Raw genomic sequence first — 16,604 nt, forward strand, 5'->3', positions numbered from 1 at the left:
AACTAGCTGTCAGATCTTATTTACAAAAAATCTGAGCTGTATCCTCCTGTCACTCTCAGACCAATGCAGCTTCCATTTCAAAAAATTCGGAAGACCCCTTTGTCACCAAGTGTTTCCCAGGCCTTGAAGCCTAAACACATTACTACACCAAGGCTGTGACTCTCTTTCTCTCTTTCTCTCTCTCTCTCTCTCTCTCTCTCTCTCTCTCTCTCTCTGTGTGTGTGTGTGTGTGTGTGTGTGTGTGTGTGTGTGTGTGCGCGCGTGCACGTGTGCGTGGGTGCGTGCACGTGCGCGTGGGTGGGTGCGTGCGCATGAGTGTGTAAAGTAACAATACAGATAGATTGCTTCTTTATACTACTTAATATCAGCAGTCTTTGTTAAATGTGTGTGTCCGCCTTTCAACACCACCTTTATGTGGTGATTTTCGTATGTCAGTATATGAAGTAATATTTTCATTACTGTTTTTCACTGTTTCATGTTCATTTTCTTTCTGTCTCATCATCTATAGACTGACTACCACAGTGCTTATCTGTGTATTATCTTTGACCTAATGCTTTCTCTGACACTTTCTGCTCCTTCTGCATCTCGTCTCATCCTCATTACATGTGGATTCCTTTCATTTTGGAGTCTGAGTGACCTGCCCCTCCTTTTAAACTTACTCCTTGCTTCTCTGCTTGAAAGGAAGTAATAGTTTTGAAAGCAAGGTAGTTTCATTTACTTTTATATGTGTCTATCAGCATTACTAACTTATTGTTTGTAACAAATGTAAGAACCAGATTTCTGTTAGTTCCAGAGCTGTATAAAATTCTCACAGTTTTCTTGCCATTTCACCTTTAAATTATACAAAATGTTTGGCAAAATATCAGCACAGCCTAAATTACAGCAGTCCCCATTTAATGAAAGCAATGTAGAAAGTCTTATATAACTTAGAGATATCAGTTAAACTTAATCCAGTAAGGAAACTGGGAGAATTTAATCCCAGAATGTTCTTGCAAAAAATTATGTTGTGATAAACTCTAGAGTTGTTCATATCCAACCAGTCCAGTAGCTTCAGTTATAATTGATGCCCAAAGTAAAGGCTCCAAATATCAAAAGAAATGAGCTTAGGATGTGATCTGTCTTGAGTATAAGGTCTTTATCATGTAAAATGAAGTATAGAATTTCATAGTTTTGCTTACATGAGATCAAATCGTGTGTTCTGTCTTCTCATGTTGTTAGCTCACATTTGCAGTACACTAATTTCTTAAATCAGTACTTCACTTCGTAACTATAAATAATTCTTTTTCTGTGAATATTCTCTTTTCCAAATGGGCCATGATGATTATTTAGAAAATTGTGGAATGTAAAGGAAAGTGTGTGGCCAAACTGTCTGCTTGTACAGGATGTCTTAAAACAGAAAATAATTTTGTGGTAGCCATGTCTAAGTAGTTATCTTCCACAAAATAGATAATACGTGCAGGTAGACTTTTAGAAAACTCTTTATTTATTATTGTTACCCAGATAAGGCTTTTACTTTATTAACAAAATTCAAGCCATTTGGAATCTGAATTTTAATGTAGCTTTTGGTTTTTATTAAAGCTTAATTTTTTTGTGGCTGAGGAAGATAGAAAAACAGTCTGATAAACTGTTTCTTCATTTGTGTGTTTCAGATGGCCTAAGAGACATGATTTTCATTATTAATCTTCAACAGTTTTTTAAAACATTTTTTCAGTGTTATAGTGTAAGAGGAAAGATGCCATTTCACTGAGCTGTGTTCTAAAATTGTACTTTATTCAGCACTACTAGTTTCGGTCATGGGTCTTGGCCCACTGTCAACTGCATCTATAACAGATGTGGATACATTGTCCTCATCTTTCTCACCATTTCAATGAGACCTAATGGAAGCTGTGGCACTAACATATACATTCTTGTGCATACTAACATAAATTCAAGCAATGCCTTATTTTTCAATGGCTGTTGCTGGTAATCCATGCTTATTGCTTTGGTGTATGATTTTGTTCATTACATGCAAATGGTACGTTGCACTATATTCACTGCTAAACCAAGCTTGTTCCTATGCCTCATTAAAATCCAGTGCTTCTTCTATGTAAATGAAGATAATATTGGTGAAAATCTTGTACATCATAGAGAGGATGCTGGTAGGTCTATAGCTTTGTCTTCTTTCTTCTTCTTCTTCTTATTATTATTATTGTTATTATTAGTATCATCATTGCTATTCATATGGTTTACATGCTCATTTTACATTCTTATATAAACACATAGTATGAAAACGAACAGTGGAAAATCCAGGATGGATTAATGACAATGTTGTAAAAAGAATAGTTGCTACTCACCATATACTGAAGATGCTGACTTGCAGCTGGGCACAATAAAAAGTATGTCAAACAAAGCTTTCAGCCAAACTGGCTTTCATCAGAATTAGACAAAAAACACACACGTGCATACAAATGCGACTCACATACACATGATCATAGTCTCTGTCTGCTGAGGCCTTGGCTGAGACTGTGGTCGTGTGTGTGTGTGTGTGTGTGTGTGTGTGTGTGTGTGTGTTGTCTAACTCAACTCAACATCTCTGCTATATGGTGAGTGGCAGCTATCCTTTTCCTAATATTGTCATAATTTAAAAACACTTAGAAATTTTGTAAATGAATGCATAAGTTTCTTAACCAGGCCAAAGATCTTACTGTACCCCAATGCAGTTCATTGAGTGTACCAGGAAATTTTCATGATAAACACTCTTCATGATGGTGCTGTGTAGTTTCCACAGTAGCCCCACAGTCCCACGTCAGGGCATCCTTGGAACACCAGTCAAACAAATGGGCTCCACGTCTTCCATATCCGGTAAACAGTCAGTTCACAGCTGTTCATAATTTGTGGGGAAGACTAAACCTATTTACATGTTTTGGAGGATCACTTACAAGGTGGGAATTTGTTGGAGGAAACTTCTGTAAAACATCTCTCCACTCTTGACACACATTATATATAAGATGTGCATCTTGCTTGGCCAGGTTAGTTTTCTTGATTTTGAGTCTGCTGGTAGATACATTCTGTAGTTGTGCTGAAGTGTGAGTAGCAAATTTTTGGAACTCTCTTCCAGCTGTTGCTTCTCGTCTAACTGTGGTGGTGCAAATCATGTAATATATGTAGTTGTGAAAGCGATGTTGATTTAGTAGTGCCACTAGTTATTCTTGTTGCTGATTTAGCTTTAACATCAACTTTGCATGCGTGTGCACTGTTTTTTCCATACTGAACAGGGTGTATATGACCCGGGACAACCGGGAGATCCGGGAAAAACCCGGGAATTGTTTAGAATTCCAGGAATTTTTCATTGTTTTAGTTTACAGTTGAATTTTTGTGATTTTGACTGGTAAGAACCAATACTCTAAGAAAGGATATTATTGTATCCCACTACTGCAGAATAATACTGCAGCAACAAAACATAAACGGGAGGGGGGAGAGAAAAAAAAAACTTAACTTGCAAAGGAAATGTGCCATATACAACAACAAAATAGTGCTCATACAAGTGTCTGCCAACAATAAACTGTGTCAAAGGCTTTAGGAACACTATGCAATGCTTTGTAACAACAAATTGCCTCCAATGAGTGTGACGTGACAACTGTTTAAATTAGATTCGTTTGAGCAGTTGCGGGCAGGCTCTTGCGCATGCGCAGTTGAGTCACGTATGAGTAGTACCTTCTCCCGCTTCTGGTTACGGAAGTGTGGCTGGGCGCCACTTCTTACTATTGCCCCTGTTCGGAAATATCGTAGATCCGGGGCTGATGCACAGAGCAGTCAGAGTTGTGGTGGGGAGGTGGGTCGTCTCCACATGACCTGTGTTTACGTTCAGTGATTATGTTGTTTCCTCTTTGTTTATTGCTCTCACGTTAAATGATAACAAAACGGATTTTTGTGGCTGGGAGCTATCACAACATAAAATACGTTCGCATAATTACGGCAGGCTAAAATATGTTAATAATTTCAGATTTTATTTCCACCTTTGACAGTCAAGCATTAATCGCCTTACAGAAGAATGAAGTTATTTTTGCCGGTTTGCTAAAGAGATTTGGCTTTTATTAATCCTTTCTACTGAGGCAATCAGTTATTTGAAGCAAAGTGTTTAATTTCACACTATTGGCTAGTTTCAACTGTTCGCTGCATTTCAAGTGCATGTATGGCATTATGCTATAATAAAGAACCAAACATGAGTACTGGTACTCCAAGAAATTTGCACACGGATGTGCATTTTAAGCCAAATTGTGCATTTTAGTATGGTTCGCGAAATCCCAACGCTCTTGAAGTATCCTTCGATGTCTTGTTTCGTTTATGACATAATGTTTTACACGTATGAACATATGGGCTTCCTGCGTCATCGTAGCTGCACAAGCGTGGTGACGCCAGTTATCTGGCACTTTCTTGCAACTGCGGAAGTGAACCTATTTCTAACAGGTCGCGGGAAAATATTGTGAATGGTGGTTTGAAAAGCGTTACATTCAAAGCAGATTTCCTTTTACACAACATGAAATATGTGTGACAATGTACGATGAATTTCTTAAATCACAAAGCATTTGACTTTCATTTTAAAATCAACTCTTTGAGGACGACCATTTAGAAGAATTTCGAGCCCAGAAGATGAGACATTTGTGTCGTTATTAAAAATTTTACTGGCGCATTTGTGTGATGTATCTTAAAGTGTAACACGCTCAAAAAAGATCAACATTATATGTGGAAGCTTAGGTTCTCTTCCAACTTATTAATCTTCGAGACCAATATTATATGTGAATGCTATGTGTATTAATTTAAGCCATTAATTTTTCTTATTTGTGTATTCACGCTACTTAAGAATGATCTTGCTATTGGCTGACTACATCACGTGTCCTATTGCTGTCATCAGCTGGCGAGATCATGCGAAGAGCTATGACATTTACAAAAGCGCATTGCAATCTCGATTTCAATGCTTCGGAAAGTGACATGCTTTGTTGGGTGGAATTCAAATTCATACCTTCGTAATACGAAAATATGCAGCGTACATGTTGCTGCACATCATAGATCTTTCAAAACGTGTTTTTCCCCATGAGTTTCGTTTTCTAAAGTGCCGGGAAATTCTACGTCGGTATATAAAACCATAAACATTCAAAGGATTGATGACTTTTGCAGTCCCGAGGAAGAGTATACTGCCACTTAACACGAAAAAGTGTATTTTCACCCAGGAGAAAGTGTATTTTTAACCAGGAATCTGGGAAAAATACGGGAATATTTTTCCTTGTCCACGTATACACCCTGCTGGAGCACAGTACTCTAGTCTACATCTACATCAACATACATACTCCACAAGCCACTGCAAAGTGTGTGGTGGGGGGTATGCTGTAACACTATTTGCCATTTCCTTTCCTGTTCCACTCACAGATAGAGTGATGGGAAAATGACTGTCTATATGCCTCAGTAAGAAATCAAGCAGCTCGGCTCTGAACTGCTTTGATGTCATCTTTCAATGCGACCTTGTGCAGATCCCACACACTCAAGCAGTACTCAAGAATAGGTCGCACTAGCGTTCTACATGTGGTCTTCTTTATGGATGAACAACACTTTCCAAAAACTCCTCCAATAAACTGAAGTCAACCATACGCCTTCCGTACCACAATCATCATATGCTCATTCCATTTCATATTGCTTCGCATCATTACGCACGGATATTTAAACAACATGACTCCATCAAGTAGGACACCACTAATTTTGTATCCAAACATTATGGGTTTGTTTTTCCTACTCTTCCACATTAACTTAAATTTTTCTACATTTAGAGCCAGCTGCCATTCATCACATTGGCTAGAAATTTTATCTTGGTCATCTTGTATCATCTGGCAGTCACTGATGGTCAACACCTTCCCATACACCACAGCATCATCAGCAAACAACTGCAGCTTGCTGCCCAACCTATCCTCCAGATCATTTATGTATATAGAAAAAAGCAATGATTCTAACACACTACCCTGGGGCTCTCCTGATGTTACTCCTGTCTCCGACAAACGCTCGCCTGTAAGGACAACGTAATTGGTTCTACTACTTAAGAACTCTTAAGAGTCGTCACATATCTGGGAGCCTATTCTGTATGCTCATATCTTTGTTAACAGTCTGCAGTTGGGTAATGTGCCAAATGCTTTTTGGAAATCTAGAAGTAAGGAATCTGCTTGTTGCCCTTCATCCATAGTTTGCAGTATATCGTGAGAAAAGTGCAAGCTGAGTTTCACATGAGCGATACCTTCTAAAGCCGTGCTGAAATGGACATGAGTTTTTTGGTCTCTAGGAAATTTATTATATTTGAACTCAGAGAATATGCTCTAGAATTCTGCAACAAACTGATGTTAAGGATATTGGTCTGTAATTTTGTGGGTCCATTCTTTTTTCCCTTCATGTATAGAGGAGTCACCTGCACTTTATTCCAATATCTCATAGAGTAAACCTATCATTGTAGCAGCATGAAGAGTATCTGCGTTTGCACCCCTCCCTGACCCAAACTAGTTGGCTAATGATGTCAGTTCTTGTGTTCTCTTTTTTCACTGTATTTTCTAAGTGGTTCTTAAAAGCAAGGACCTGGTTCAAAATGATCTTCAAGTATTTTGGGTACAGTTTATGTTCCAGAGAAATGTTCTCAAATGTCACATTTAATTTGCGATTTACCTCACGGATATTGAAATTATAAGCATTTATCTCTGTTTTAGATGGGTTTGGCTTCAATCTACAGTTCTTAAAGTATTCAAACCTTTATGTCTCAATTTGTAGTCAAAGCTCTTTTGTACTCTTCTAGGTTTCCTGCTTGATTGGATCTCCTTTTTAGCATTATTGTTGGGCTTATCACTGGTATAAAGATAAAAAAAAGGGTTGATGGTAGCACAGAATCCAGAGGTAGCCCATCATTCAGCCTTTGCATCTACTACATTTCTCTCCGAAGAATACTTGAAATTGTGTGTTGCTAAGCATGCAATCCATTAAATTAACAAATATTTTGCATAGTATGATTTCTGAAAATTTTAAGTAGCAAGTCATGGCGCCATGCATATCAAATGCGTCTTTAAGCTCAACAAATAGTACTGCAGCCTTTAGTTTATGCTAGTAACCTGCTTTGTTAAAGGATGTTAATGTCAATAGCTGTAGAATAATTACAGGATTATATACTTACATGGATATGGTGTCTGTTCTTTTGGACATGTCCGAAAGAACAGACACCATTGATGACTTGCAGCCATCTAGAACGAAATTAGAGTTATATTAATACCTTCAGCTGCTAACGGGCATTGGTATATATCAACGGATACAGGTGAAAATGCGTGCCCCGACCGGGACTTGAGCCCAGGATCTCCTGCTTACATGGCAGACGATCTATCCATCTGAGCCACCGAGGACACAGAGGATAGCACAACTGCAGGGACTACCTCGCGCAAGCCATGTGCGTACATGTCTGAAAGAACAGGCACCATATACATATAAGTGTATAGTTCTGGTAACACCGGCCATGACCTTCTTCTTCTGTGCAGATACACACATATTCCCCAAACTCTTACGTGACTTGGTAAGAATGTCTTCCTCGAGTAATGAGTGTGTTGAGGTGGGACCCTATGAATGTAATGTGTGGACACACAAGGTGAGAAAGTGGGTCTCGCAGGAGGCATGTGCGAGGTAGTCCCTGCAGTCGGCTCAGATGGATAGAGCGTCTGCCATGTAAGCAGGAGATCCTGTGTTCGAGTCCTGTCGGGGCACACATTTTCACCTGTCCGCGGTGATATACATGAATGCCCGTTAGCAGCTGAAGGTATTAATATAATTCTAATTACAGGATTTTCCAGTTTCAGACACTTGTCTTCTTCTGCAGACATGCTGCAATCAATCAGTCTCAATGCAGCTGCGATAAGAACAGTAGTCCTGAAATTAATATTGAATAGTATGGTATTTTATTGGTTCTGTTTCATTGTTTTACGTGCATAGTTACAGCGAGGTATAGGTCAAGGCAAGTGATAAGATGTAATGTGTGTAAGTTTCCTGATGACTTTCTGAATACATTTTTACACTAGTGAATAGTGAGAATCAAACAATTCTACAAATATCAGACATTATTACATTAACAGTTTCAGTACTAATAGTATATTTTGTTAATGGAGTAGAAACTTTGATGTTACCACTTTGCACCCAGCACAGGAAAATATATTCTTGCAAACAGTAAAACAATAAATGCATCTGTAGCAGCTGGAAGGTTATGGACACACAGTGCTTTGTGTTAGTGTTCGCCGAACGTAAGAAGCTTCTGAGCTACTGTACCAGTTTTAAATCATACTGTGAACTACCAGAAGTTATTAGGACAAAAATAAGAACATTTTGTTTTAAAAAACTTATGTCAGTTTATTGGCTGTAAACTTAAATTTCTAGTAAACGTGAAATGAATTTTAATTAAATGTACATGAACATTGGCTGCACTTTGAGACCAACCAGAACCACAATTGGGTATTTTTAATTAGGAATGGGAGGCCAAATATTTTCAAAGCATGAACAAAACAATTTTAAAGATAAATCAGTTTGAAAATCAGAGGGTTCCAATTCCATTGCAGCATTGTCTTCTTGAAAATCAAAATGTTCCATGACACAAATAGTGAACTCTTCAGTATCAGTCTCTATAAAAGGCAATCAGACAAACTGTGTAACAGTTGAAGTGCTTTTAAAATCTTGGAAGCATTTGTTGAACTGGATTCTTAAACCTGAAGGAATTTCAACATATTACTTGCTGCTGTTTGGAGACACTGAAGAGCTTGTTAAGAGTTTGTTTCAAACAGGCATCATATTCTCCTTGGATGAGATTTTTCTCCTCAGTTCCAGATTCTTTGAGAATAAAGCAACATCAAAAATTGATCTGCCAGTATCTTAATCTTTAGTTTAAAGCTACAAATAAAGATATTCAACTTTACAGTGATGACTGTGAGCAAAGCAGAACCCTGCAGTCAAGCTGCAACTTCTAGTTCACAGAAGGATTCACCTAATTCTTTCAAAAATTCTAGTAAGGCAGGAGTCAGTTCTTTGAAACATTATAACACTCTGCATCCATTAAGCAAACAGACTTCCATATGAAGCAGTAGGCCACCATTCCGGCAGTCTAGTTCATTAGTCAATGGTCTGGACAAACATCTCTGAATTGCATATGCTCTAACTTTGTTCATACTTTTGTGACTGTTCTCATTACATTGGTCAGACTTAAAAACTTTCCACCCAATGACTGCTGGTGTATTAGATAATCGTAAGTCAGAAATTTTAGATAGCTGTTGTCTTTATGACACAAAGCTATGAATCCTTTCTCTCCACCTACCATTGCAGGAGCTCGATCAGTTGCTAAGCCCGCCAATTTCTTTACAGGAATATTTTCAGAGTCAGGAAGATCTTTAATATGTCCTGTCCTGTAAAATGTCCTGTTAGTTGTATAATCTTTACCAGCTGCTCTCTTATTTTGAAATTATCAAAGCCCATTCTTGTAAAAACGGCCAGTTGAGCTGTATCAAACAAACCATTTGAGTGTCAAATTGTAGCAGAAAATAGCTGCAGCGACCAGGGTCAGTTTCAAGTTGTGAAGTAATGTCAGAACTTAGAACATCAGTGCCTCTCATTACTATGTTTGCAAAAAGCTGTACAGATTTAATAACAGACATTATCTCAGTTTTGTTTTTGAAACTAGCAAATAAGCTTTATTCTTGTCTGATGGTTTTAAAAATGTTGATTGTAGAGCATTAAGTTTGGATTTTAGCAGCCTTTTTCCTTTCTTTATCCAGTGGAAAACTCATTTTAAACCCTGAGTGAACAGTTTTGAAATGCCTTTCGATGAAGTTTTCTTCTAGCTGATACTTTTTCATAGCACAGTAAACATGCACATTTGTCCTTTACCTTGGTGAAGAAGTAATTGGTTTCTCATTTCAGATGACTGTGATAAGTTGTTTGGTTTTCTCCTTGAACATGCCATCATTAAAACAAACCTAACTCAATATTAATGTGTAAGTTAAACTACCCATGTTAGCAAACATGTGATACACACACAAAACATGACATGAACATTCTCACCACAATCAACTGAGGCGGACAATGTAGTATTCTTGACTGACAATTGCAGTTGCATTGGAGAAACAGGCAGATCTCATGAGCACACTATGAGCTCAGTGGAGCAATCCAGGTTAGCCAACTGGACATTACTGTGAGCTGTTGAAAATGTCCCAGCGAGCTACTAGTAGCTTGCGTTCAACAGTTTAGCAATAACTAGTCTGTGACATTAAAAATTCATTGGCATTGTAATTGCACTTAGTGGTACTTTTTAAGAACTGTTTTGAAGCTTTGACTATTTTGTATTACTTTAATATGATCAGATAATTTGTCGTAAAGCTTTAATAGTGCTTGCAATTGGTTCATTTTCTACATGGATTGTAGCATAGCCGTTATCTGTACAAATGTGCCCTCAGTAGCACTGTGCATCTGTTGAATCTGGTTGAAAAGTGGATGTTGAAAATAAGCTATTGTCAGTGACGTGTTCTCCAGCAAGATTACAATATTTTAATTAAGGAACCGCATTACTCTGGAACTGAATGAACACAAATGTGGCTAACATATTTTCAACATTGGCTGGATGAATTGGCTGGATGAGTGCTATGGGAACATATCTTTTTCGTCTACTCTGTTAGGAAGTCAGCAGTCAGGTTTGTGTTTACAAATGAACCATGACAAAAAAATATGAAATCACTGATGATGTTTTGTAATTACCATGTTTTTTAGGCAAGTTAAGCATACTAATGGATTCTAAATAATCAAAAGAAGGAAAATGGCCTCTAAATGACAGTGTTGAAGATGAAACTTCCTGGCAGATTAAAACTGTGTGCCGGACCGAGACTCAAACTCGGGACCTTTGCCTTTCGCGGGCAAGTGCTCTACCAGCTGAGCTACCCAAACACAACACACGCGCCGTCCTCACAGCTTTACCTCTGCCAGTACCTCGTCTCCTACCTTCCAAACTTTACAGAAGCTCTCCTGCAAACCTTGCAGAACTAGCACTCCTGAAAGAAAGGATATTGCGGAGACATGGCTTAGTCACAGCTTGGGGGATGTTTCCAGAATGAGATTTTCACTCTGCAGCAGAGTGTGCGCTGATATGAAACTTCTTGGCAGATTAAAACTGTGTGCCCGACCAAGACTCGAACTCGGGATCTTTGCCTTTCGCGGGCAAGTGCTCTACCAACTGAGCTACCCAAGCACGACTCATGCCCCATCCTCACAGCTTTACTTCTGCCACTACCTTGTCTCCTACCTTCCAAACTCTAGTTCTGCAAGGTTCTTAGGAGAGCTTCTGTAAAGTTTGGAAGGTAGGAGACGAGGTACTGGCAGAAGTAAAGCTGTGAGGACGTGGCGTGAGTCGTGCTTGGGTAGCTCAGTTGGTAGAGCACTTGCCCGTGAAAGGCAAAGGTCCCGAGTTCGAGTCTCGGTCCGGCACACAGTTTTAATCTGGCAAGAAGTTTCATATCAGCGCACAATCCGCTGCAGAGTGAAAATCTCATTCTGGAGTGTTGAAGATACCATGAAATTTAAAATAATAATAATAGTAATAATAATAATTTTGAGGGAAAGAAAGACGTAACAGCTGGAAGGGATCTATGTGCTGTATTACAGGATGATTTATTTGCAGTTGCAGCTTTTGAGTGGTATTGTATGTGTGAAGAATCTGGCTTGTATGGACAAGTTGGTGCCTGTTCTTTGCAGTTTTCTTTGTAAATGATGTGGTCTCCAAGATACATAAGCAGTTTGTATTTGACAATCCCCTCTTAAATGAAAAGTTTGCTTATAAAGAATAAATATGAAGCAGTTTGTAAATTGAAGCACATTTTCTATGAAATTCCTAACATACATTTGAAATTTTTTCCATGTGTCACACTTGAAATAGAATGATTGGCAGTCATTTGCAGTCAGTCCTTTTGACTACATAATTTTGTGATCAATATGTCCATACCCCATTCTAGTGAGTTCGGCTGTAGATGTATCAATGGTCTTTCTGATGTCATAGAATTCAGTAAAACAGAACCATAATCATCAAGATGTGAAATGTTTATATTGTAGCTCATTCGTGTCATCAAATTACGGCATTACTTGTGGAATGTAGATGACATGACAGAAAAAGTTCCGAAGTTCTGTTGACACCAAGTTTTAAGTAGGGAAAGACAGGGCTGAGTAAAAATGGGAATAAATGATTTTTTCTCCCTCCATGTTGAGATTGCAAGAATGTAAGTGGAAATTGCCTCCCAAATATGAAAATATTCCACATTCCATAGGTAGCCAGCCGGAGTAGCCGAGCGGTTCTAGGTGCTACAGTCTGGAACCGCGTGACTGCTACGGTCGCAGGTTCAAATCCTGCCTCAGGCATGGATTTGTGTGATGTCCTTAGGTTAGTTAGGTTTAAGTAGTTCTAAGTTCTAGGGGACTGATGACCATAGAGGTTAAGTCCCATAGTGCTCAGAGCCATTTGAACATTATGTGTCGTTACAAACACTATCTTGAAATTTAATTGCGTGAACACACACACATTGTCTTCATTATTTCCGCAGCAAAATGATTATTATGTCTAGAAACGATGGTTTCATTTTTGACATCAGAAGGTTTGTCATACACTTTTCGTGAAATTATAATTTGTTATACAATTCATTCTCTCTCTCTCTCTCTCTCTCTCTCTCTCTCTCTCTCTCTCTGTTTGTCAGTGTGTGTGTGTGTGTGTGTGTAGGCAGAAGTCAAATGAGACATATAACACTATAAATCAGGAATGAAGATTTAGCACATTGAACGCCTGCCTTGATTACACTGACAAATGCTGGTACTAGCGCTAGCACTAGGTACCTCTGTTTGTGTAGCAGCACCAGTTTTCTGCACTGGCTGTTTAACAAATCCACTTGTGGAAAATGTGTAAGGCTGCCCAAGAAGGAGTCAGATTCTCATCTCCTCCAATGTGTGTGAATTGCTCTGGGGCTCACCGTGTCTGGACTAGGGATTGTCGTGTCTTCCTTGAAGAACAGGTGTACAGGAGATTAAAACCACAAGACAGATCCCCTATGGTGAGGCCAAGAAGATTTTAAGGCAATGCAGCCCTCGACTTTCACTACCTCCTTTGCTTCAGTTGTTAAACAGCCAGTGCAGAAAACTGATGCTGCTGCACAAATGGAGGTTACTAGTGCTAGCATTAGTACCAGCGTTTGTCAGAGTAATTGTGCTGCTGCAGTTACTTCACAACCTAAATTTCCTACCAAAACATCATAAAAGTCTGTGGTCACTAATGTTGTGGAGGTTCCTTCTCCCCCATAGGCTCACGTGGTCCGCCGTCTAGTGCTGCCACTACCACTGCCACAATTGTGGCTCTGAAGCATACCCATGGCAAAAAATCAAAGGCCAAGCATCCACCACTGATGGAGCTGGGAAGGAAACTGTCTGACAATGTCGACGTCGTCCTGTCTGATGTCTCTCTTGACTCTTCCATAGAGCTAATGGACCTTGACGTTGGACAGGGATGATCATCTCGCTCCAAGATTGAGCCCTCACCCAATTTGGGCTCCCCTCCCAGGGAAAAACAGATTGAAAGTACAACCCCTGCCATAGAGAGCTCGCATATTATAGTGGAACATTAATGGGTTCAGGAGACGTGTAGAAGAACTGAAACTGCTAGAGCAGGAATTCCCCCTGTGCATATATTTACAAGAAATACGTTTTAAAGCCACTGACATCCCTGTACTATGGGGCCATGCCCTTCACTGAAAGGATTACGTGACTAGGGACAGAGCCAAGGGAAGGGTTGACCATGTTTGTCAGTAATGTGCATCACTCCTCTGCTGTCCCCTGGATGCTGACCTGCAAGCAGTTGCAGTTGAAATTCATGGGTGTCGGAGGGTCACTGTTTGCTCACTGCATTTGCCTCCGCAATAGGCAATAGACTTTGAGGATCCTGTAGAACAACTCCCACAATCAATTTTTCCTATTAGGAGACTTCAGTGCCAGTCTTGTTTTGTAGGACTCGACCTCTACTTGCCCTTTGGGTCAGGTTTTGGAAAGCCTTATGATGTCTTATGAGCTGTGCATCATCAGAGGGCCTGTAATGCTTCCTTGGGGAATGCCAGATATTACTTCTCTTTTACTCGATGACTGTGCGTCAGTTATTACCGACTGTGACCTTTCTGACAGGAAATCACGAATCTACTTACACAACTGAGACCATACCCCATAGGCATGCAATTTAATTAGAAGTCACTTATGAGGAACGGTGTCAAAATCCTCCTGGAAATCAAAGAATATGGAATTATTTGACATCCCCTGTCAATAGAACTCATTACTTCGTGAAAATAAAGAGCTAGTTGTTATTCACAAGAGTGATACTTGCTGAATCAGAATTGGCTATTTGTCAATAAATCTTTTTCTTCGAGGTGATTCATGTTTGAGCACAGTATATGTTCCAAAATCCTACTGAAAATCAATATTAGTGGTATGAGTCTGTAATTCAGCATATTACTCCTATTTTCTTTTTTGGCTACTGATGTGATTTGTGAAGCTTTCAAGTCTGTGAGTATGCATCTTTCTATGAGCGAGGGATTGTATGTGCTTGTTGAATATGGAGGTATTATGTCAGCATACTCTGAAAGGAACCTGACGGTGGACAATCTGAACTGGAGACCTTGACTTACTTAAGTATTTTAAACTGCTTTCACTACATGGAGGATATCTACTTGTAAGTTACTTATGTTGGCAGTTGTTCTTGATTTGAATTCTGGAGTACTTACTTCATCTCATGAATGACTTTTGGAAAACCATGTTTAGTAACTCCACTTTAGTGGCGCTGTTATCAGTAATGTCACTATTGTTATTGCACAGTGAACGTATTGATTGTATCTTGCCATGGGTGTACTTTACATTTCATGACGATTTCTCATAACTGCCATGACTTTTATATCCAGGATGGATGTAAGTGAAATGTGTGATTCTCTCGTTTAGGAACAAACTAAAATAAATTATGGTGGAGGTTGTGACAGTAGAGGGGTGATGATGGAAAGGATAAATGACCTGGAAGATGATTTGCTGTAGTTGTGCAAAGAATTTATGCTGTTAGGAACTACTGTATTTGTCATTAGCTGAGCCAGTTCTTACAGCATCAGCAGATGGGTTACAACACTTGCCAGTAAATTATAATGGAAGAAAGAATAAAACTAAACTAACAGAATTTTTTTTTTTTTTAGAACAAATGACATTATTTAAGCAGTTTTCTTTAACTTCACTTATTGTGTCCCCCCTCTATTATTAGTCAAAGAAAACAATATCATATTCAGTTTGGTTGCTTTCTTTAACTCGCAATCCAAATTGGTGATTTTATGTGTAACTTACAAGTAAAAACCTGTTGAGTTCATGCTAAACTACAGTTTTCAAGACATTACAGTTTGTGATTAATCGATTCTTACATTATCTAAAATGTTCAAATTTATATTGTAGCCAACCATTCTGTGTAAGTATGGTGAACCCTCTTTAACAAGAAAGTATCTGAGTCCCTAGAAACTCATTAAAAAGCAGTTTTATTGTATATCATTTTTCCTACAGTTTAAACCATTTCTATAGAAACTCTGTCATCTCCAGGTGCCTTTCCTTTCTTCATACCTCAAATGCCATCAGGCAGTTCGTCTGTCATTACATATGGATATCATTGTATTTGTTAACATTTACTCCTTAAATCATTTATATTCCAGCAACAACTTTCCATTACCATATTTATTTACAAAAATTTGTATGTACCATTCCTTACAGATTTAGTCTCAATTTTTGTTTAATTTGTCTAATCTTAATTTTCAGTGACTGCAGCAGAAGTGGCATTTTATCTGACATACAGACTGATGGCTGCAACTGTTGGATCACCAGTAGCAGTCAGACTCCATGCACATTGCAGATAGACAACATTGCAGATAGACAAAACTTGTATATACTGTGGATGACTTTTGTGCTAGAAATGGACTGTTTAGTCAATTCTGTGAAAGACAGGATGTTGACTGTGTAAATTTATTCAGGTGACACTGAATAGCCTGAGATACTGTGATGTTAAAATAAACCGTGCTCATAGTTAATGGGCTTTTTTAATCTAATGTTACCCTATGGCTTTTTTAATAAAAAAAATAAAAATCCAGTAGCATCTTCTTACAAGGTGTTGGTTTCACTGTAAATTTGTACTGAAGAGTACATATTACTACTGATTTCACTTTTATAAATACTGTTCACTCATTGCACAAGATTTTGATCTAGGCCACATTTACTACAGATCTTTTCCATTTGTAAACTAATACTCTGAATGTAATAGCCCCCTCATATATATTTTGCAGGGACTGTCAACTATGTGTTATACATTGCAGTTTTGTGATGATGTTACAAACATTCAGGGATAGTAGAGAAGGATAAACTGTCCCCAGTTTTGATATTAAGCTTCTCGCTGTTCTCATTCTTGCTATTCCTCACTACTTCTATTGTTCTTCAATGTACTCCCAGTCCGTAGTCTGTACTCATCAGACTGTTCATTCCATTCAGCAGGTCCT

The 16,604-nt window shown here is 38.6% G+C and overlaps 1 protein-coding gene and 1 non-coding gene across 2 annotated transcripts in view; both read left to right on the top strand.

Moving 5' to 3' along the window:
* LOC126188124 (splicing factor 45) overlaps window positions 1-16,160 on the top strand; it is a 99,229-nt gene extending 83,069 nt beyond the window's left edge. Inside the window, exon 10 of the mRNA XM_049929598.1 lies at window positions 15,874-16,160. The gene's annotated coding sequence lies outside the window, so the exon portion shown is untranslated. The remainder of the gene's footprint in view (window positions 1-15,873) is intronic.
* On the top strand, window positions 11,426-11,500 carry Trnas-uga (transfer RNA serine (anticodon UGA)). The gene has a single exon. It is a non-coding gene; the product is annotated as a tRNA-Ser (tRNA).
* Window positions 16,161-16,604: the final 444 nt, after the last annotated feature.

This window comes from Schistocerca cancellata, chromosome 5 (assembly GCF_023864275.1).
Source record: "Schistocerca cancellata isolate TAMUIC-IGC-003103 chromosome 5, iqSchCanc2.1, whole genome shotgun sequence".
Lineage (NCBI taxonomy): Eukaryota > Metazoa > Arthropoda > Insecta > Orthoptera > Acrididae > Schistocerca > Schistocerca cancellata.